Below are 23,165 nucleotides of genomic sequence, written 5' to 3'. Positions count from 1 at the left end.
TGTTTTACATGGAATGGATGGCAGGAACAGCCTCTTGGGAGTTGCTGAAAATTATGCACTGTATTAGCAGTGCCCTAGGACATAGATTCCGCGTCTGTGGCTCCCCACCAGCCACGGTCCCTCAATCCCCATGGTAGCTTTATGGGAAATAATGTAAAATCATTTCCCTTAGCAATTAATTTTGAGTTGAGCGAGGAACAAAGATAAAAGTTTCAGCTAATTCCCCAATTCTTCACTGTACTATATTAGCATTCCAGAAAGACTAAATTAGTGTGTTGGGGTTTACCTCAATCAATTGCACTGGTGAGTTCATTTATCTTAAGCGACTTAGCTTTGGAAGAAAAGTGTTGAATGAATGTCCTCGTGGAACAGAGACTTCTATTTAGGTAGAAGAGGCGTAGAACATTCACCTAGAATGCCACGGGGTAATCTTCCCTCACTATCTTGGGTATCACGCACTGATCTGGCCTCTTACATTTATGGTTAGCACACTTGTTTCATTGCAAGCCACTTGTTAAGTGTCCTGTCTGAGGATTCAGGAAGTAAGGGTGCCTGGCTTTTATTTCTTTCACATAATTAAGAAGGCTCCTCTTGGGCAATTTAAGCATCTACTGAAATTTACTCCCTTGGTACAAAGAAGACCCAGCAGGAAGGATGCTGCTCTTTCCTGAGGGTGCTCCTCTCACCTTGGGCTGCTCCTTACGAAGCTTGTCCAATCAGCGCACCTTCTGGCCTACCAGTCAGCTGCACTCCAATGCAGGTTTCCACAGTGACTGAAGCACCTGCACTGTTTATGTGTTTCCTGTCCCCACTAGCTTTACAATATTCATTTAGTCTGAAACGTGACGTTCTCCTAGTAGGAGAGAAAGAAAGTGGAAACAAGGCTTCTAAATGTGTTAGCTTGTGTGTATGACTTTGCTATCAAGAGTTCAGGCAACCAGCTTTCTGCTGGTCCTGTTTTCTCTGGCTCTAGTTCCTGCGCCCTTAGGAACCATGACTGTTCAGAAAGTCTTTTTCAAGCATTACTGCCTTATCTGTTTCTAAAGGACATGGGTGGGAAGACAGGGGTGAGCGTCTGGCCTTCAAGGGGGATGAAGTACCCACTTGCTGGGCTGTGATTGTCTCAGGGAAGTAGGAGGAAAGTGCAGTTTCTACTATGATATCTGCCTTTTAGGGATTAGAAGTATTCTTTGGTAGATCAGGAATTTCAGCAAGGCATTTCCCTGCAGGTAAAGAGCCACGGTGTTAGAGAAGGGACGGGAAACTAAGGGCGCATATTTCAATTTTTGCTTTTAACAAATGACCCTGGGCAAGGCACATCCTAGGGTTCATTTGCTGAACAGTAAAACACAAACAAAAACATGTAGCAGACACTACTTGACACACCCACATCCATACACCAGAGTACAATCTTGAAAGTTATGAAAAGCAGGCACAAATCCAGATATAAATTATAAAAGTCCAGGTTGCCTACACAGCAGCATGAATTTAAGACAAAGAAGAAAATGAGACAGCAAAGAAAAAAGAATGGGAGAGGAGGAGTTTAAACTTTGGGATGAAGTACTGGAAAAATCAGGTTGTGCTGAGAAATGTGGTACCTAGAGCAAGGAGAGTGACCATAATCTACTCCGTGAAGCCCAGGGACCAAGAAGGGCCAGATCCTGTTAAGGCCTGATAGCAACCCGCAGTCAGCAGATCCAGTGAACAGAGGAAAGCCAAGCTCCTGAAAGATGCGACAAGCTTCTGCAGGGGCCTTGTCCTCACCAGTTTCTCCACAGAAGGCATGTGGCTCCTCTGGGGAGTGTCATCAGGGAGAGTTCACACACCATGTGGCGGCTAAGACAGGAAGCATTCAGAGTTTGCTTCTACCTGTAGGAATCCATGGCTGTTATTGACCTAATGACACTCACACTTTTCCTTTGAGGAAAGGTCTTTGGGAGATCATCCCCAAGCAAACACTTTTCTGTGAAATGCAAGATTTTTGTTTTACAGGCTATCTGAGCTCTAGGAAAATGCTGTTTTCAATTCACAGTGTGGCTGCATGGAAAAGCACGGGCTCTGCCATTCACCTGGCACTAGGAATTCGGCAAATCACTTGACTCCACTGAGCCTCGCTGTCTTCATCTAACTCGGCCCCTGCTGGTGACAAGGGCATCCTCTATGGACTGCTCTGCTTTTAAGTCACTTCCCTGCTAATGAACGTGGGAAAGCAGCAGAGGATGGCCCTGGTATCTGGGCCTCTACCAACATGTGTGTGCCCTGGATGGGAGTTCTGGACTACTGACTTTGGCCTGGCCCAGTCTGTGCTATTGCAGACGTATGGGAAGTGAATCAGCAGATGGAAGATCTTCTGTGTTTCAAAAAAAATTTAGTTCAAGTATTGTTGAAGACACCACATGAGCTGTCATATGTTCTTGATGTTAGGATGCATATTTTCCACATTTAAATAGCTGTGAAATTGACATAGACTTTAACATTGATGATGCGTATACCATACACACAACTTGCTTTGGGACATTTCTTTCCTAGTGGCACATAAGTGAAATTCAACAAAAAGCAATGGCAATTGGGGCCAACGATGTTGTGGGTTAAACTACTGTCTGCAGTGCTGGCATCCACTATGGGTGCCCATTCAAGTCCCTGATGTTCCAGCTTCCATGCAGTTTCCTGCAAATGCACCTAGGAAAGCAGTGAAGGATAGCCCAAGTATTTGAGCTCCTGAACCCATGTGGGAGACACAGATGAAGCTCCTTGCTCCTGGCTTTCGCCTGGCCCAGCTCTGGCCAATGCAACCATTTCAGGAGAGTGAACCAGAGAATGGAAGACATCTCTCACTTCCTCTCTCTGTGTAACTTTGACTCTAAGATAAATAAACTGATGTGCAAAGGAATAGTCTAGCATATGTGACTTAGCACGGTGACTGGCATGCACGTGTGTCCAACACGATGTGAATTCCTGTGCTACAGAACTGCTTCGTGCTGTTGAGGAACAGAGACGTCCTCGAGAACTAACAACTGGAACTAACCCACAGATTCCCAAGACGGAAAAGCAATGAGAACGTTCACACTCACTAGGCCCCAAGAAACGTCATTACACACCTACACATAAACACACACCTACACACACCATGAATATATATTCTTTTCCAATCCAATTTTCTGCAGTCACATAAACATTTTGTACATTTGCACCTCTGTTGCTCAGCATGTTGTAGTTCAAACCAAGTTTCACTTATTGAGCATGGGCTGAATGTGTTAGCAAAGAGGGCATTCTTGGCAATAGCTAGCCCTCTCCTCCAATCTCCTGAAGCAGTCACCTACCACAAGTGGTGTCTTTGTCAAGTGTTAATACCCTTCAGATCTGACTTCCTTCCTCTACTGGTGCTCAAGTCAAGAGGCTTTACTTTGTCACAAGCAGCAGATAATAGACTCAATGCTACAAGGATGTATCAGTGAGGAATTTTTTTTCTTGACCTGGATAGCCACGGACATCATCACCAGGTAGGTTTCACTATAGTTAGATAGCATGGCTTTGCTTACAGATGTTTCCTCATGTAAGAACAAATCTAATCCTTTATAAAATGTTAGTAAGCATGTTGTCTCACTGTTATTTTGTGTTACTGAGTTACCTGGGTTAATTACACATTACAAAAAAAAATCTACTTCTTTATAGCTGTCTTGCATTTTTTTTTTAGCTGTTTAATGGTTTATATCATCTTCTCCTACAATGTTATTAGAAAATCATTTGCTGGACCTGTGCGATAGCCTAATGGCTAAATTCTCGCCTTACATTTGCCAAGATCCCATATGGGCATCAGTTCATATTCTTTCTGCTCCACTTCCCATCCAACTCCCTGCCTGTGGTCTGGAAAAACAGTAAAGGACAGCCCAAAGCCTTATGACCCTGCACCTGCATGGGAGACCTGGAAGATGCTCCTGGCTCCCCACTTTGGATCGGCTCAGTTCGGGCCATTGTGGCTTCTTGGGGAATAAACCAGTGGAAGGGAGATCTTTCTTTCTGTATCTCCTTCTCTCTGTAAGTAAATCTGACTTTCCAATAAAAAAATTAATAAATACTAAAAATAATAATAACAATAATAAAAGAAAGTCATTTGCTAGCTATGTCCCTTTTCCTTTAGTCCAACTTCCAGCACCTTATGGTTGGTATCCCACCAGACGGTGGGCTTTGTCTGTTGGTGTGGTCAGTTAACCAGGAAGCAACGGTCCTTCTGAGCCTACTGTCTGCCCATAACAGTGCTAAATAATGGTGTCAACTAGGAAGACAAAAGCTAGACCTCCCAAACATTCTTTCAGGCCAAAAACATGGAACAGAAGCCCTCCTTGACAGGGGCTCTCATCAGTGATAATACTACAACTGGTCATCCGTGGTCTTCATTTTCTCTTTAAATGAAAGGATGTTAGGCTCACGACAGGCTGAGCGATCGCTGCTGGTGGTAAGGCTAACCTAGGATCCCTGCCCAGCACGGTAGTTTCCTGTTCACCAAGTGTCCGTGTGTTTGTTCCCAAAACTAAGTAAGCTCATTTGTCTTACTGTAATGACATGTGACTTCACTAAACTTACTTAAAGTAATGAAGTTTAAGTGCAAATGAGGTAAGTTTAATGTTGGGGGATCTAAATCAAATGTTGGGGAAAAGTCTTAAAACTAAGTTACTAACAACAGGCTGTCAACTTAGGCATGGCGGGGCCAAGTATAAAACCTCATTACTTTGAAAAACATTGGATTGCTTCACAAATGTCTATAAGCTCGTACCCCACTTTAAAAAAAACCAAAATTTAAAATTTTTAAATTAAAAAAAAAGAAAAAGAAGAACAAAAGATAAAGCCTCTGAAGTGTGGCCTGTGTCAGAAAGAGGTTGCAGAGTTCTAATAAGAGGTCCTCAAGTCCAATGATGGGACCTGGGCCCAACACAAAAAACCTGAGAGATGTTTTAAGTTAAAATAAAGACTCATCATGCTATGTGATTGCTGCTTTAATTCACTAGTTCAATTAAATTCCTAACTTAATCAACTAGGGCATAAGGGTTTCTATCGTTGTTAGCACGCAAGGTGCTAAGGCAGACAAAGATAAGCAGGCAAGAGGGCTTAGGACACCCTCATGGGAGAGTACTTAGTGGGTGCTAGGGCAGAGAGAGCAAGAGTTCCTGGAGTAACAGGGAAAGGCTGATCATCTTCCCAGAGAAGGCAACAGTGTAGAGTCACAACACAACTTCTGGACTGCCAGTCAATTCACCTGGAAGTTGAAGACAACAGTATCCACCTCAATGGACTACTATGAAGTTGACAAGAGATGATCCTAATGCATTAACTAAAATGTATGAAAAATTACTCTAAGGGTTTCCGGGAGCCAGGGAGTCAGAATGTCACAAATTATTTTGGACATACGACAGAAACGCTTCTTACCCTTTTTAGATTATCTGCAAAGGACATAAGAACTAGGAAATTCAAAAGGACCAAAAATGGAGTGTAAACCCCTGAACTCTGGGAGCTATATTAGCTCCCCAGGCTAGCATGCTGAGTGGGAAAGCAGGCACTCCTACCAGCCAGCACTCAAAATCTCACATCACAGACATTAAACTTCCCATTAGCTCAACCCACACACCATCGTGTCCATTGAGCTGACATGGGAGCTGGGTGGCACAGATGTTAAGCACATCGCTTAAGGTTGTACAGATGATAAACAGGGCCGAAGAACTATAATTCAAGTCATCTGCTTTCAAAATGCTGTGTGCTTCTTCCTGTTCTTTTGATTGTCTTTCCCATAGGCTGTTCAGTTCACAAGTCCCTGACTGCTATGCTTTAGATTTATTCATTTGTTAAAAAAAAAAAAAAAAACTTTTGGTAGGACAGGATGCTGCAACTAATAACTACAATGAGGGTTAGGGATTATCAGGGATTTCAATTATCCTGCCTATCTCTGACCTCCATTACCAAGGATAATCAGGAGGCAGCTCTAGCAATTTTCTGAAACTTTCATTAATTTTAAATAAATTTATACAATGTCATTTTTTCCCTTTACCCAAATTAAAATGTCCTTGTCTTTTCAGTGTCTCATTGCAGGCAAGTCCCTTGTATCTCTTTGAGACTCTGTTGTTTTTCTCCGGATCCTTTGAATTTCTGCTTTGTTTTCTTTGAAACGAAAGGATCCAATGCCGAATTCCAAATGTAAGGTGAAGTCATAACATCAGTGTATATCATTACAATGTTTTATTGTCATTACGCAAATAATCAATGCCAAATTATGCACACTATATTATTTTCTGCATTATTCTTTATCCCATTCTGGAAGTTAATACAGCCCATTACATCTCATTCATTCTTCTGACTGCTGCTGCACAGTGAGCAGATGTCTTCATTGAACAATCCACAATGAATCCTGGATCTTTTTCCTGAGCACTTACAAGTAGAGTCATTCAGAGCCCATCAGTGAGTATGAGCTGTTTCGATTGTTCCTTCCAGTGTACATTAGCTTGCACTTGTCTACATAACATATCAAAGAATCACAGATATTAAAGATGGAAAAGACCAGTTCGTTTATCAGGCCTGCCACTCTGCCACCAAAAGCAAGCAAATGAAATAACCCCAAAGCTCCAGACTGTTTTAATGATGCTTATTCATAATAATTGCAATCACTGTTTATAGTACATGGTCTCTTTCATTGTAAAATTAGCTAAGATTTTTTTTTTCTAAAGCACTGTTTCTTTTCCAATAGGGAAATGAGGCAGACATTAAAGCTATCATACCGTAAGCCAATGTAATGATGTCAAGAATTCAGATGAGCTCAACAAATATCTGGGAGCACCAATCCCTTGGAAGACAGGGGCCCAGATGGGTGCTTTGGTAAATGTGTAAGTTAATAGAGCCTAAAGTCCTTCCCTTGTGCTTCTTGCCCAGTAAGGGATGTGGGACAATGAATGCATGTCTCTTATAGCGAGGATGACCAGACTAAGCAGAGGATAGCAAGGACATGGTAAGACATGAGAGGGTGCTCCCTGCTCGAGAAATTAATAAAGACTTTGTAAGGAAAGCAACAGTTGAGCCAGGTCTTGAACGATGGATGACCATAGCACCTACTGACAAGAGTTTAGGCAAAGGGAACTTGAATAAAGAAGCAAACCAAACCAAAACATGAGATTTGGCTGTTTCTACCACACAGCAGACTTGTATACACTTTCTTACTCCAAGTAATTGAGGCCCATATGCAGAAGATGTCCAGTTAACCTCTTTAGCAGGCTTAGGGTGCAGAAACTCAGCTTAATTAACACCCTGAAACTGCAATTAGAACTCACAGACTACCAGTCATGAAAATACTCCTGGAGACAAAACAGAGTATTTAAAATCAGGATTCTACCAACCCTGCAAAAAAAAAAAAAAAACTTTTTTTGAAAACCTGAAAGCCTGGGATTGTACCCAAGAATTGCCAGATTACAGCCTAAAATCTGTAATAAATGAATAGATAGAAAAATGACCCACCTGCCAGCACCTTAGTATTACTTAATGCCACCAAAGACCAATATTAGCATACTGATTTGTAGACTCTTGTTGGAAGGCTACACATCTCTAGATTCCCACCCTAGGAAGCATTGCTCAATTTCCTGACTCCTTCAAAATAGCAATCCCTATAACTGTGGATTAGGAAAAACACCAGCACTGAGCTATGATTAGTGAGGGGAGATACTGCTTCACTTTCACATGAAGAACTTCATCTTTGGAGCTGACACCCACCTTCAAGCGCTGGTATCCTATATGGGCCTCAGTTTGTGTCCTGGCTGCTCTGCTTCCCATTTAGCTCCCTGTTTATGGCCTAGGAAAGCAGCAGAGGATGGCTTACATCCTTGGACCCCTGTACCCAGCTGGAAGACACAGAAAAAGGCATTCATTCCTGGCTTTGGATCAGTTCAGCTGTGGTTATTACAGCCACTTGGGGAGTGAATCAGTGGAGGGACGGTCTCTCTGTCTTTCCTTCTCTGTAAATCTGTCTTTCAAATAAAAACACATCTTTTGAAAAAGGCAATTATACTTAGAAAGAATCTAATCTCTAAATACATTATTACCTGTCAACATGTTTCCTCGCTAGGTAGCTACTTCATACTGTCCTTTACAAAACCACCGGTGTGAAGATATAAACACACATGGTTTCTAGAACTTGTCCATTTGTCCCTCAAGAACGATTGTGGATATCATCTCCTACAGGAAACCTTCTCCAGTGCCTCAACCAGCACTCTCTCCACTGCTGAATTAATTCTTCTCTCTCTTGACTATAGCAGTTCTTACCCATGGCTGTAGGCTTTATAATTAGTTGTGTAAGCACCTGTCACCCTCCAGCAGGACGAAAGCACCTTAAAGGGAGGGACTCCTGTCTCAATCATCTTACATTCCCCACAAAGCTAAACTCAGTTTTCAGACACACAACAGATCTTTATCACACAGTTGTTCAACCGTTTCTTCGGGACTCTAAAACCTTATTTTCACATATTGCAGTTATCTTGTTTATGATGAAGATTTACTTATTTTTATTGGAAAGGCAGATTAGATTTACAGAGAGAAGATGAGATAGAGGGAAAGATCTTCCATCTGCTGATTCACTCCCCAAATGGTCCCTATATGGCCAGAGCTGAGCTGATTTGAACCCAGAAGCCAGGAGCTTCCTCCAGGTCTCCCACATGGGTTCAGTCTCAAAGCTTTGGGCCATCCTCTACTGCCTTCTGAGGCCACAAGCAGGATGGGTAGTGAAGCAGCCGAAACATGAACCAGCACCTATAGGGGACCCTTGTGCTTACAATGGATCCCATATGATAACCATTGAGACATTGTGCCAGGTTCTCATACATTGCGGTTATTAAGAAAAGTTTTGTCAGGATCCTTTCCAAAATTTGCCATTTGATCATGGTGCTAAGAGTCAGAATCAAGATCCTTACTGGTATGTCTCTGCTTTTTTATTCAATCAGCAGATACCGCTGGCAGCGGACTGAGGAAGTACTGCACTCTGTAAGGCCTGAATCTGGACCTAGTCACTTTGCAGCTATGTGACTCTGGATAACTTTGGGCTGCCCTAGATTTAGCAAAACCATCAAGCTGTGATTGTCACTACCAGTTTTATGACTGTGAGCAAGTTACACTGTAGGTATCCCATGGTGTCAACTGTAGGATGAAGATATCAACAACACCTATCTCAGGTTACATAAGAAAAGGCACAAAAGAGTTTCACTAGGTCCCCGTCACACAGCTAATATCCATTACTGGTTTTGTACTCTCATTCATAAAACAGAAATAATACAAGTACCTCAGGGTTGTGAGCAAGAATAAAGTGGAATTTTAGGCAGAGCATCATTTCAGTCAATATTTCCTTCCCTCCTTTGTGTTGGAAGAGTTGAAACAATCAAATGATCAAACCCCCATCAAGTATTAAGTGAGGTGAGTATATATTTGTTTCTCTTTGGTCTCGGGTTCCAGAATCGCTTGCTTTCTAAACTGTCCTTTGGAGCTAGGGTAGGGGTTAGGGCCGTCAACCCTCAGTGCCCTAAGCCGTGATGCCAAGACAGAGTCCCAGTTCCCCGCATCCTTCCTGCCCTGGACATCACGCACCCTCATCCCACCTCGCCTCACTCCCACACCTGCATTCCTTCTCTCCCAGGCTCTGCTCCTTCTCATAGCATCGTTCATTTCCTAGCCTAGAAAACCAGAGATTAGAGCACTAAGATTATTGTTTTTGTCTGAATCTTTTTGTAAGAAAAAGCTGACATAATGGGAACCTTTCTTTTTTATGCACTGGTTGTTTACCTTTTCAGAAGGTTTTTAGTCTTGGAGTCTCCTGGGAAATTTGGAAAAGCAGTGGTCAGGGTACCACGCCCTTAGGAGGGATCCTGACTTTGCTGTGCCCTGGCCTCAGCACTGCCTGCCACAGGCACCTCTGCCACTTCCCACCTTGCTCATGTCCTGCCTTCTTCCTACTTCCGGGAGACACCATCAACCCTCAATCATTTGATTGGTGGACCCCAGAAAAACATAGCCAATGCCACGAGTCCCGCTGGGCTACAGCCTCAGACTGACCATGGCTAAGTTTTCTCTGTTTTGGAGACTGAAGTCCGAAGATGCTGTCTCGTGCCTCCAGATGTACAGAGGTCCCCCTTGTCCCTGCCCTGCTTGGCCACCAGAGGCATGGTCCTGTCAGATGCGCTCTAAGGCGGACCTATAGGCCAGGCACAGGACTGGCTAGCAATAGGACCCTGGGATTGTAGGGGTTGTCAGAAGGGTTTCTTCCCTTGTTTGCTCCCACAAGAAGCCACAGGAGGAAGTGAGGGTAATTAAGGGCATATTCAAGAAGACTGTTGTGCCCCAGAGGTGCTTGCATCTGAGCAGGGAGTGTAGTTCATGGCTTCTAACTTTTGGAGTGGGCCAACAGGACAGGAAGGAGGTTTGAAGCTAGATACAAACACTAGCTAACTAACCTATGTTTCTGTTTTTATGATTGTTGCTTCTGCACAGAAGTTGGTAACCTAGGGCCTATCTATGAACAACTTTCTATGACTTTCTACTTACTTTACATGGGTTGGTATGAAAGTTCTATTTAAGTTCCTCAAACACTGTGCATTCCCAATGTGTGCGCGCGACTGAAGCATCATCAATTAGGGACGTTTGCATAAATAAAGTTGTTCGATGAGGAAAAAAGTAGCTTCTGGCATCCACGTCAATGCCATTTTTAAAAATATTTATTTATTTTTATTTGAAATGCAATTGCAGAGAGAAGGAAAGGTATAGAGAGAGGCCTTCCATCTGCAGATTTACTTCCTAAACAGCCACAATAACATGAGCTAATCTATCTGAAGCCAGGAGTCAGAAGCGTCCTCTGAGTCTCCCAAATGAGTGTGGGCACCCAAGCACTTGTGCCATCCTCTGCTGCTTTCCCAGGACATAAGCAAAGCAGGGAACTGGATCACAAGTGGAGCACCTGGGACATGAATCAGTGTCCCTATGGGATCCTGGTGCTTGTAGGTGGAGGATCAGTCTGATACATCACCACTCGGCCCCACCCCATGTCAATATAATTTAACTCTTACTATTCACCTACTATTGCTTTTTTAAATTAATGAAATGATTAAAAAATCTAATCTAAGAGCTAACTCTAATATATTTAGTTTCTCATTTTCTTTTTTAATTATAAAGTTGTTATTTCTTCCCCTGGCCTGCTTATCTCTGTTTTACTAATTATCACCCAAGAAATATTTAAATATTTAATAATCTGGACAGCCTTACTTTTGTAGACTTTCATGTTAAACTTAGATATATCCATTGCACTTGTTTTCAGCTTCCATAGTTCCTACTAAAAGCCAGTTTTGTTTTATAGCAAGCAAGAGCCCCATGGCCCTACCGACTTCCCGTTGCTACAGCATCATGAAGGAGGACTGAGCTTACAACTCTTGTACTACTCCAGCCAGCAACTAAGGATCTACAAAGCATAGCAACGGACAAATGAGTTGGGTGAGGTAGATCCTTTCGTTTGGATCTCAGGTAGGCAGTTCTGAGAGTGAAGCATTGATCAGAGACAACCACATAAAATCTAAGGAGAAAGACCACGAAGTGAAGAGGATCAAGAGGTTGGAGCTTCAAACAGGAGGGCTTGGCAAGTCAAAGAAACAACAATCTGGTATCAGCCTAAAGCTATGGGATTGAGGGAGGTTACTCAGAATCAAGCTGCAAGACAAAGGCTGCATGTAGCCACAGGAGCCTATCTGACTTTGCAATAAAAAAAAAGCAAACAGAGTTAGGAAAGCGATGTAAGACAGATTGTCCCTAGAACTGCTGCATTCCCCGAGTGCTGCCCTGTTCTGCCTTCAGGTACCACCGGTAAGCATCCTTATGACCAATGCCCTTAAAGAAGCTTGAATGAGTCAGTTCTTTGCAATCAGATGCTATTCTTCTAGAATCTTCATCCTTAAAACCTTTTTTTTTTTTTAATGCAGGCTAAAAAGTTCCTGTCTCCTAGCTTTGGATCGACTCAGCTCATGCCACTGTGGCCATTTGGCAAGTGAACTAGCGGATGGAAGATCTTTCTGTTTCCCCTCCTCTCCATAAATCTATCTTTCAAATTAGAAAAAAAAAAAGGGGGGGGGCCCAGCGCTTTAGCCTAGCAACTAAAGTCCTCACCTTGAATGCACCAGAATCCCATATGGGCACCGGTTCTAATCCCGGAGGCCCCACTTCCCATCCAACTCCCTGCTTGTGGCCTGGGAAAGCAGTCGAGGATGGCCCAAATCCTTGGGAATCTGCTCCCGCATGGGAGACCAGGAAGAGGATCTGGGCTCCTGGCTTTGGATTGGCGCAGCACCTGCCATTGCATTCACTTGGGAAGTGAATCATTGGCTGGAGGATATTTTTCTCTGTCTCTCCTCCTCTCTGTATATCTGACTTTGCAATAAAAATAAATAAATCCTTTAAAAAATAAATATTTTTTTAAAATGAAAGTTACGTTGTATTGCCTTCTTCTTTATTTCAGGTGGTCACAACCGCAGATCCCTGGAAACCAGGCACTTCCTTATCACCCTTTGACTGCGCAGACTGCCCCGCAAAGTGTCTGATGTTTTTTGTTTGTTTGTTTTGCTTCTGAGACAGTAAAAACTTTCTCTACCTACTACCTAAATATCAATAAATGCTTCTGCTAGGGCGTAAGTTAGACAAACCTAATCAATTTAGAGCTGGCTTTGTTGCACAGTAAGTTAAACCGCTGCTTGGGATGCCAATTTCTTATATCAAGTGCCTGGAATTCATTTTTGCCTCCACTTCCTCTGCTCCTGATCCAGAAGATAGCGGCCCAACTACCTGGATCTGTGCCATTCATATAGGAGACCTGGATGGAGTTCCTGGCTCCTGGCTTTGGTTTAGCTCAACTCTGACTGGTATGGGGGTTTGGGAAATGAACCAACGGATGGGGGATCTCTCTCATTCAAATAAAATGAACCTTTGACATAAAAAATAAACTCTTGATATGGGAGTCACAAGGCCCAAGAATGAGAAACATAAAAACAGAACTATTAGGAGAGAAAAATTTAGACTTAAGAAAGAACCTAGGGATACACAAAAATAACTTGTGAGTATACGATTTATTCTTTGCCACAAGGGAGAAGAATGAATACCCTACGAGAACCTTCCCTTTCAAAATCTAGGCTGTAACGTATCAGGCTTACAGATTTCTCCTGTCATTCCTTTTGTATTTAGTTACACTTATCAATACATTATATTCCAATGCGTACTATTTATTCATGCCATGGCACTTACTCAGTTTCAGCCTGCTCTAGGCATGAAGGGTATATGGAAACTAAAGCCAGACCCAATCTCTGAGGATGCTTAACCCTTAGAAGGCCCTGAAAGGAAGACAGCAGATTCCAATAATGTGTTGACGTGAGAGGGACCACAGAAGGGTATGCTAGCAAACGAGGTGGTGGAGTGGGGACAGGGTGGTGTGCGTCCAGAGACTTGCAGAGGAATGTCCAGGGAGCGTCTTGAAGGAGCAGCATCACCTTGGGGGAGGTGAGGCAGATAGACATTCTGGGGAAATTGGCAACCTGGATGTGGACACAGAAATTGGAAAGCAGTGCCTTCCTTGGACCACAGTTGTCTTAAACACACCAGCATGCCAGGGACTTCTCTACAGTAAACCACCCAGGCAGTCTTTCTCAGAGCCAATGTGTCCTTGGGTTGCGTTCAAAATGTCCTTTGTCCATAGACCCTTAGCTAAAGTTGTCTACTCAAACACATGCTAACTGCATAAGCCATGTGGATAATAGTCCAAGTTTAGACAGACAAGATAAAGCTACTTCAAGGTCCACCAGTTTTCCTTCTGCCTAGATGATGCCCTGACCTCTTTCAAAAGCCAGTAACAATAGTTTTGAATATGTATATTTATTTCTTAGGAAAAGAGGTGATTGTGTTTTTGTGCAATTACTAAAGCTCTCCCAAGCTTTAGACTAAGCACATTTTAAATCTTTAACTGAAGAACAGATAAAAAATTTTGATAACTATTTCAGTCATTAAAAATTAGATTGGTAACAATAATATTTGGAATATGCTTTTTTGTTTCCATGACTGGTTTAGCATTCATCAGTAAGCATTTTACACATTTCTATAATCTTACGTCCTAAAATGCTTGCTGGTATTACCATGCTGTTTTCTCATCTTTAAAGCCAATAATCTATTTCTTCCATATATCTACTATTGAAGTATTATAAAAGTAAGCAAATAGTCAAGGGTAGGAATTTTAAACAACCCAGAATAAAGGAATATTATCATTAAATATAAATTAGTATGTCTTCTTAAAAATTGCCTTTCTCAATTAGAAGATAATTATATCTTACATCCATTTTTTTTTAGATGGAAAAAATTTAAGACCAATGAAAAGAGAGGCGTTGGCTCACTATCAACTGGAGACTTAAACTGGTCTCCCTTGTTCTAACACAGGGCAGAACAACTGATTCCAGCCTTCTAAAAATTGCATTAAAAGATACAATACAATATTTAGAAATTACATTTTCCAGAGGTTTAATGAATTTCAAGCGAACGGTGCTCAGAATTACTCATAGAAATAACTCAATTAAGGGAAAAAAAAATCACTCATTCCCTGCCTGTCTCACTCAGTCACATTTCAGAAGCAGTTTACTAATCACATCCTAAAGACATATGTAATATATCCGCACACATAATGTATGTATATATGGAACACACCGGCAGATCTTCAGTGATATCCTTTAGGAGTGATATGTCATACCAACTGTCAAAGACGCTGTCATCCCCCAAAGCACAGTGTTAAACACATAACATGTATCATCAGCACTACTGTGGCTTAAACTGGTCTTTTGCATCCTCAAAACAACGTGTGAGCAGGGTACAAAAGGAAACAGCACGGTCTCCGTGAGAAAGCGAGAACAGTGAAGCTAAGAGATGTGCCCAGTGCCCATCCATTTTAAATTCATACTTATTATACAGGAAGGCATGCATTCCAAACAGCCTATTCTTTTGAAAATGGTTCTTTAGTCTCTTGCACATGTGCCTGCATGCTGACTGGTAAATTTTCTTAAAATCCAAAAATTAAAATCCCACATTTTCCTATTGTGCTTTTCAGTTCAATGTGTTCACACAGTTTGCATGCAGGATGTATAGAAATGATTCTGATACATCCACAAAACCCACAGTATTTCTCCTTGGGCAAGCATGGTTCTTGAACTGGGCTGAAGATGAGGTTCGTGGAATATCCGGTTGTCAGGATTAATGACACTCTGAAGAGCAGAACTGGAAGGAACCTCCAAAATGACTTACTTCAGTTCCCTCGTTCTCCAAGAAGACGAGTCTTATGCAGCAGTTCCTACAGAGCATAGGAAGCCCACACCCCACATCAGAGTACCCGGGTTTGAGTTCCAACTGTTGCTGATAATATCTTTCTGCTAATGTGCACACTGGGAGGCAGCCGTGATGGCTCAGGAACTTGGGTCCCTGCCACCCATGTAGCAACCTGGATTAAGTTATGGGATCCTGGGTTTGGTCTGACCCAGTCCTATTTGTTACAGGCATTTGAGAAGTAAACCACCAGATGGAAGATCATACTTTGTCTCTTTCTCTTTCACATAAAATTTAAAAAATTAAGAGACCAAATGAAACCAGTAAAATCAAAGCAAGAACCTAGTCCAATGTACTTTGTAGAAAACATGTCTTTACTAAATTACAATTGGAAGTCTCTTTTTGGTCAACACTCTAAATCTTAGTCTTAAACAAAAGGGGTCACAGTGCCAGCCTATGAGTGGCACAAGTTCAAATCCTGGCTGTTCTGCTTCTGATCAAGCTCCCTGTTAATGCTCCTTAGAAAAGCAGTGGAGAATGACTCAAGTGCTTGCTCTCCCATCAGCAATGTGGGAGGCCTGATGTAGTTCCAGGCTTCTGGCATCAGCCAGGCCTAGTTCTGGCTGTTGTGGCCATTTTGGGGAGCAAATCAGTGGATGTGATAATCTCCCCTAACACTCTGTGCCCACTACCTCTGTGTGTGTGTGTGTGTGTGTGTGTGTGTGTGTGTCCATCTTTCTATAACTCTGCCATTCAAGCAAACAAATAAACCTTCAAAAAATGAGTGTGGGGAGCAAAATTTGAGAAATGTATTTTAACTTTGCATCAATACAATACCTTTGATCTGAATGGCATGCTAACCATCTCAGTTCTCTGCTTCTAATCTCTGGAAGAGATAACCAGCAGGCTGTACTGCTGAGCCTCCCAACCCCTTGTTTTCTTGTGAGCCTCTAGGTGAGTCACATAACCTTATTCAGATACAACAGGAATGTAACAGTAATACTTAATTCGCAGGACTGTTACAAGAGAGGACTAAGCAGATAAGTTAGAGTGCATTAAAATGTCAAGACATAAAAAGAACGGAGAAAATTTCCATTTTACATCTTATATTTATGTCTCTGGTGGGGCAGAAACCCCACAAAATCTCCTACAATGAAGCTACAAGTGAATGCAGTGTTTGTAGCTCACCCGTTTGGGGGACCTTCCTGTGTGTCGCATTGGTTTTCCTTTCAGCTGGGACATGAGGTTCCAGCATCTTTACTCACACACAGCACCCACATTCTGTGCCTTCTAAAATGTCATCACAGTCTTCATTCCCATTCTCCCAAAGTTAAGGATGACCTGGTATAGTGCTGCTGTGGGTAAGTCTGGATCTTTCCCATAACTACACCCTGTTCTTTCTCTGCTCGGGCTCCCCCACTCGGATTACTCCTTACTTTGAATTCCTCTCCCACAATCAACAGAGACTGCCACCCCCAGAGGCAGCTTCCAGTAACACGTTTTGGGGGTGGAAGGGATCAAAGACTTGCAAATGAAGTGCATCCAGCTCTGGGAGAAGGCCTTGGCCACAGGCACTAAATACAGACCGTGCCAAGTTCCAGAGTAGGTGGTTGCCACCACGTGGGCCAGGTACATCACTGCATAGTGGGGCTAAGTACACAGAAATGACTCTGAGTGTGCTCATCACAGGACTTAACCACACAACGTGTGTGGGTTCCCAAAGCACAGGCACCAAACCTATGATTTATGTGTGGGCGGGCATGTCTGTCTCCTCTTTAAATTATTAAATTAATCTTTTGAAAAAGATGGATTGACAACACCAAAGACATCACTCCTCTCAGTACTAAGGAAAGGTGCCACATAGGCAAGGACGGCAAAAGTATGAACACAGATGTGCCTCTAGGGAAATGACTGGCATGTCTACAATGAAGACTAGACCCAAGACAGGGAGGTGCAGGGTGGGAGAGCTGAGCCTGCCTTTGCCATCACCAAATTGGTAAAAAGCCGTTAAGAACACGACCAAAATGGGAGCTGCTGGAGAGGTTTTTCAAAAACCTTCCCCTATGTAATAAACAGATATGTGCCCTTGCTCTTTCATTGCTGTAGTTAGAACCTGGAAGATGACAGTGATAACGGTGGTGTTTCCAGAAGCTAAGCATTTAGTATTAGCCAGACAAACTTTGTAATAAGTAAAGTGAGATGAGAGCTTCAGTAAGCACAGTCTTTCCTCTGCTTATTAGAGTTTAACAGTGCGCAGAGGCTACAGCTAGCGTGAATTACCCAGATAATGACTGTTACATAGGCCGGCTCACAACAAGTGTGAAGTTATTTAATAATACCAACGTAAAGGGTTAATAGATGTTATCTGTGTCTCTGCTCTGCTGTGTGCCTAGTGAGAGGGAGAGAGAGAATTTCTTACTGTCTTGAATCACTGAGCTGTGTGTAAGCGGGGACACCACCAGGGCCATGGGGCTTGGCAGGGGAAGCAGGCCAGAAGAGTAAAGGAGAGTGACCTCCTGTCTGGTTCCCAAGGTTAGGTCAATAGTTTGTGCAACTTTATGCCCAGTACCGTGATTGATATCATCAATATAGCAATGACTGATTTGTGGAACTCTGTGGCTAATGTTGTTTTTACCCTGAAAACTGGGTTCCTTGCAAATACAGGCACCCACACACCTACACACATGTACACACATACCCACTTTGCTTTTTCCTGTCCTCTCAATGGCCAGCCAGGCTCCGCATGTCTCGGAAACACACACACATGAACAAATGGGTGAATTCAAGTTGTGACGCATGTTTGTACCACCATATTATGACATAAGCAAGAGGCAAAGTGTGCTACTAGAATCCAGCACAGTGAGCAGAATGGCCAAAGGGAGCTGTCTCTACAGGCCAACACCTCAAGACACTCTGAACCCCAGGGTGTGAGCTGGATGCCACCACGGCTTCCTTGAACCCTCCTCCGTTCATTCCTTATCTGTCTTGGGCCTGAATGTTGTTGTTTAAAGCAAGATGGATAACTCTTCTTTTTCCCTTGGCAGTTCTGAAACCCAACATTTTAGGAAGATTATCTGGACCCTGACATCTTACCAGACAGATCATGGTTAAGATCTGCTGCCTACAAAGGAGAAAACAATTAAGTGTTAAAATAAAAAGTCTAGCTCTGGCCCAAGTGAAGCATGAAACGTTGGGGAGGGTTGGGGAGGGCCTTCTTGCCAGAGTCAGGCCAATGAATTTCTTCCCTTGATCCTTTCCCACACCCAAAGTCACGTTGGCAGGCCTCTGTGAAGAGCACAGTGCTCACCCAGGGCCGGCCTTTCACTTCCACCTCTGCTGTCACAGGCGTCTGTCAACATAAACACTTGCACTTAGAATGAAAAGAGGCTTAGCCTCCCAGACTTTCACAGATTTTTTGGGGGGTGACAAGCAGCAGAGTCACAGAAAACCTAAAATCAGGTAAGAAAGCAAAATTTTCCCCCAGAGAATTCAGACAGAGAGCTGCCACTGAGTCTTGAAACAATTTCTGTCGTAAGAACAGAAGAAAGGAAATCTACCATTCAAGAGAATAAGCAGACATTTCTTGCTTGGGAACAATTATTGTTGGAGATGAATATTAAGTACCAATCTTCGCCTTCTATGCCCATCTCTCAAGATGTCACTTTAAAAAACAGGAAGGTTTTCTTCACAAAACCACCAGCGAGTAAACAGCCTGCAGATTCTTCCCCTAACACACACACACACACACACACACACACACACACACACACACACCATAAGATCTTTACTCTCTGATAAACAGCAATTGTAAATAAGTCTCATTTAATCTCTAAAAGCCACAATGAAAATCTTTAGCCTCCAAGGTAGAGTTTACAGCTGGGGCTGGCTTGCTCCGGCAGCCCCGGAAAACACACACGGGCTGGGATAAACTGCTCTAACTGAAGCCACATTTTCTTTCTCAAGCATCTTACACTGACCTCCTTTTTACAAAAATATGTACTAGGGAGGAGGGGAGGGGCACACCCGACCCCTCCCACCCCATTCTCTGTACAAATCAGGCAATAAATCTAAGGAAAAGATACAGGGGGGAAGGACAGAAGCCAACAGGTGGAAAAAGGCTTTTTGTTTCCTCAGAAATGCTGAGATCTGTGTGCCCCGTGTGATTCGTCTCACGGTGTCTTTAATGACGGTTTATTATCACGATGATGATGATGATGGAGAATAATGATAACACCTCTACTTGGTGATTCCACAGCATTGCTAGCGTGGAGGTTTCTTCACGCGGGTCAGGCACAGCCTCTGTACCAGTGGCTAAATCCCAGGGAGACGGCGCAGCATCCCCAGGCAGCTTCTCTGGCCTTTACCAAGGGGGCAGACCGAGGCAGGAGCACCCCACAACTCCGTGACAGCCACTGCCCACGCCCGCAGGAATCCCCGAGACTGGGAAAGTTTCTGGAGACAAGAGTTCTCCGGCTCTCCCTGCTCGGCTGCCTCGCCGCTGCGTCCTCGCAGCAGAGTCTGCCAGGGCTCGGGGCAGACTGCCCGCGGCGGGTGGCAAGTCCACGCGCCCACAGACCCACGGGCACCCTCGCACACACAAAGCTAGGCGCGGCGTCTGCAGTCGCTCGCTCCGCACAGCCCCAGGCAGCCCCGGCTCCGTGCCAGGCCTGCCCGGGGCTCCAGCTGGGGCTTCTGAGAACCAGGCTCTGCCCTTCTCTCCCTCTCTTTCACGCTTCTGTCTCTCTCCGTCTCTCTCTCTCTGTGTCTCTCTCTTCTTTTCCCTCCCACCCTCTACTTCCACACCCTCCTCCCTCCCCTCGCCAGCCACCCCTTCTCCCCCACCAACCCAGAGGCACAGAGATTGTGTTCTGGGGTTCCCTCGAAAGAGGGGCCACCCCCAGCCCCGAGCGCCTGGAAAGACTTCCAGCGCCAGCGCAGGAGCTCCAATCGCAGGACCCCAGCGTGCCTCCTGAGCAGCGCAGGAATGAGACCCCCACTTCCAGGCACCCGCCAGCAAGCCTGCCACCGAAGGAGGAATTGTTAGGGCGCTTACCTTTTTTATGAGGAGAAATTCTGGAGAATCATTTCAGAAACTGAGGGGGGGGAGTGAATGAAGACAAAAAAAGACCCTTTTCCTGCAATCCCTGGCCTCTTGGTATCAAGACACCAGGACAACATCAAAGCAACTTAGGGGGAACACTTTAGGGGCCTATTGTCTGCTCTGGTCTGATCTGTTTTTCTTCTGACTCCCCCTCTCGCTGTGGTGACACTTGGTACGGCCCAGGCATTCATGCCAAGTAGCTTTCACACATGGAAGCTTGTCTCAAGCAATTGCTGACAAGCCACAAACAAGACATTCTCCCTCCCTTCTCTAAGCAGCCCCCCCCCCACTCCTCCCCCCACCACCTTTTCCTCCTCCCCTCTTGTCTGCCCTCCTCCCTCCTTCTGAATGCAAACTCAAACTCTCCAGTGACAGGCAGGCTCACAGGCTTGGCCTAGCTGCACAGGCAGACACACACCCACACACACTCACACACACACACACTCCCTCACTCACAAGCCAGCAGCTCAGCTAGTTGCTGCTGCACTGGTGGAGTTAAGAGACAGGAAAAGCCCAGGCTGAGTTGGGGGCAGGGAGAGAAAGGGAGAGAGGGAGAGTGGGTGCGGATAGCTGCCTCCTGTGTCCTGGTAAAATGGCAGAAGAGAGGTGTGAGCCCTTTGGAAAGCAGCAGTGGCCACGCACGTGCACACACAGACACACAGACAGAGGCCATAGGAGCTCCAGAAGATTCCAATGGAAGACCCGACAAAGGGAAAAGCAAAGTCCCCTTAGTCTGAGATTGGCGATAAGAGGGTGGGTGGACCCAGCACTGAGCTGGCGGTTGAATGTTTAGCTGGATTTTCATCTCTTTGCTTGTTCCCTGAGGGGCTGGTCTTTTCTTTTCTGGATAATTAAGCGTAGACCAGAGCTACTAGTTAAAATAAAATCATGAAATGTGTAAATGTGCGAGTAAACTTAACTGCAGAGTCAACTTGTACCCAGGATATTTTTAAGTACAGCATTTTTTTTTTTAAAAAAAAGCAGAAAACCCTAGAGAGCAGTAGCAAGGAGAATAGTAACAAGCAGAGTAAACTAGAGAGCTGTGAAGTGTGATGCTGAAGTTACTGATTGCCAGGCTGCAGGAATTTATGGAGGGGTGGGCATGGGAGTTGGAGGGGGGAAGGGTGAGTCTGTGAGCTGTTCTCCAGGAATGGGGGGAGTGGTGAGGTAGGACAATGAATATGGCAAGGAGCAAGCAGGAATTTGATTGGTGTGGAGGGAGGAGGTGGGGATTGAAGGGGAGGAAGAGAGCGAGAGAAAGGGGGAGAGAAGCAACACCACACTAAAAAAAAAAGAAGAAGAAGAAGGGAAAATGTGGGAGGCCAGGGATGGAAGCATGTGGAGTAACTGGGATGGCAGAAGAAGGCATCGAATCTGAGCACCGAAAGCACAAAGGGTGAGCAGCTCTGCAGATGGCACGGGATGAGGAGGCCACTGGTGAGCAGGAGGAGGAACGACAGGTCGATTGCACGACATTCCTATTTTTAACATGTGTGTTGTCAGAGCGAGCCAGGTTTCTTCTGCCTGGGCCGGGAAAAGTACCCTGGAGCTCCAGGACCTGAACGGAAACCCAGCTTTTGATTGGTGCTAACACAGATGTGGCTTTCCACGTGAAGCTTGCCCCTACCTCATTTCTCAGAATCTTCCTCTGCTAAACAGAAACTGGGTGGACACTCTCACGCCTTCATAGGCAGGCAGTAAGGAAATATCTGCTGATTCTTCTTACACTTAATAATAGCTAACTGACCTGCTGTTCCTGAAAACTCATCACATGCTTATTCCTGCTACTTCCTCCTGGTTTGCTTCTCCATGGCCACTGTTCTCTTAAATCAGCCTGTGTGCCATTGCCATGAACCAAGGGGATGAGCATGGTGGACACCTTCACTCTGTCCTGAATATTTATGTGATTCTCAGAATAATTTCCATTAAGAACACTTTCATTAGCAGATGATAAAATATGATAAGGTACAGAGAGGAAAAATAGCCTGTCTGGGATTATCCAGCAAAGCAGTGTGAAGCAGAAAGCAAGCTGAGCTTGGTATGAGCTCAAAGCCCCAGCATTTGCCTCCCCTGTAAGCCCCATCCCTGGAGCAGGCCTGCTTCTCTCCATGGCTCTCCAGGTCCAGCTAACCACACCAGAGCTGTTTCTGCACCCCAGGACCAGTTTGGATCTTGTCCCTCAGGGCCAGGGGAACTTCTGACCTCGCTGTTAACAGACTCCTGACTCACTGGTGCACTTCTAAGTGGTGGTGACTCACTACATGCACAGAGGCCTCCTGGGCATGAATTGCAAAAAGGGTCACCTTAACCTTTCAGGACCATTTACACATTGCCAGGCAATGGAGAAAGGCAACTAAGACTGGGGAAGCTTCCCTTCTTTACATATAAACAACATCAACAGAAAAAAGCAATTGAAATACATGCAACTAACGGTGGCAGCTAACATTCAGTAAGCACCTCTGTCTATAAAACAACCATATAAACTATCATTGCTTCTGTTAGGAAAAGTTAAGGCACAGAACTTGGGGAATCCACCTGGAAGTGGTGGCTGAGATACGGCCTTTGGCAGTCTGCCTTTTCAGAGGCCATCATCTCTGCCCATAGGCCATACTGCTAAGAAGCAGGAAGAGTGGTTACTGCTCAGCGAAAGAATGCTGAAGGAAGCCATGGTGATCCTGTGTTTTACATGCATCTTTTTAAAAAATTTCATGGCATCTTCCAA

The 23,165-nt window shown here is 44.3% G+C and overlaps 1 protein-coding gene across 1 annotated transcript in view; it reads right to left on the bottom strand.

Moving 5' to 3' along the window:
* Nucleotides 1-20,570, bottom strand: part of BCL9 (BCL9 transcription coactivator) — an 89,591-nt gene extending 69,021 nt beyond the window's left edge. Inside the window, exon 1 of the mRNA XM_040998546.1 lies at nucleotides 20,396-20,570. The gene's annotated coding sequence lies outside the window, so the exon portion shown is untranslated. The remainder of the gene's footprint in view (nucleotides 1-20,395) is intronic.
* Nucleotides 20,571-23,165: the final 2,595 nt, after the last annotated feature.

Source organism: Ochotona curzoniae, unplaced genomic scaffold, assembly GCF_017591425.1.
Source record: "Ochotona curzoniae isolate NIBS_2020 unplaced genomic scaffold, NIBS_Ocur_1.0 scaffold_1037, whole genome shotgun sequence".
Lineage (NCBI taxonomy): Eukaryota > Metazoa > Chordata > Mammalia > Lagomorpha > Ochotonidae > Ochotona > Ochotona curzoniae.
This window is presented reverse-complemented; position numbering and strand designations above follow the sequence as displayed.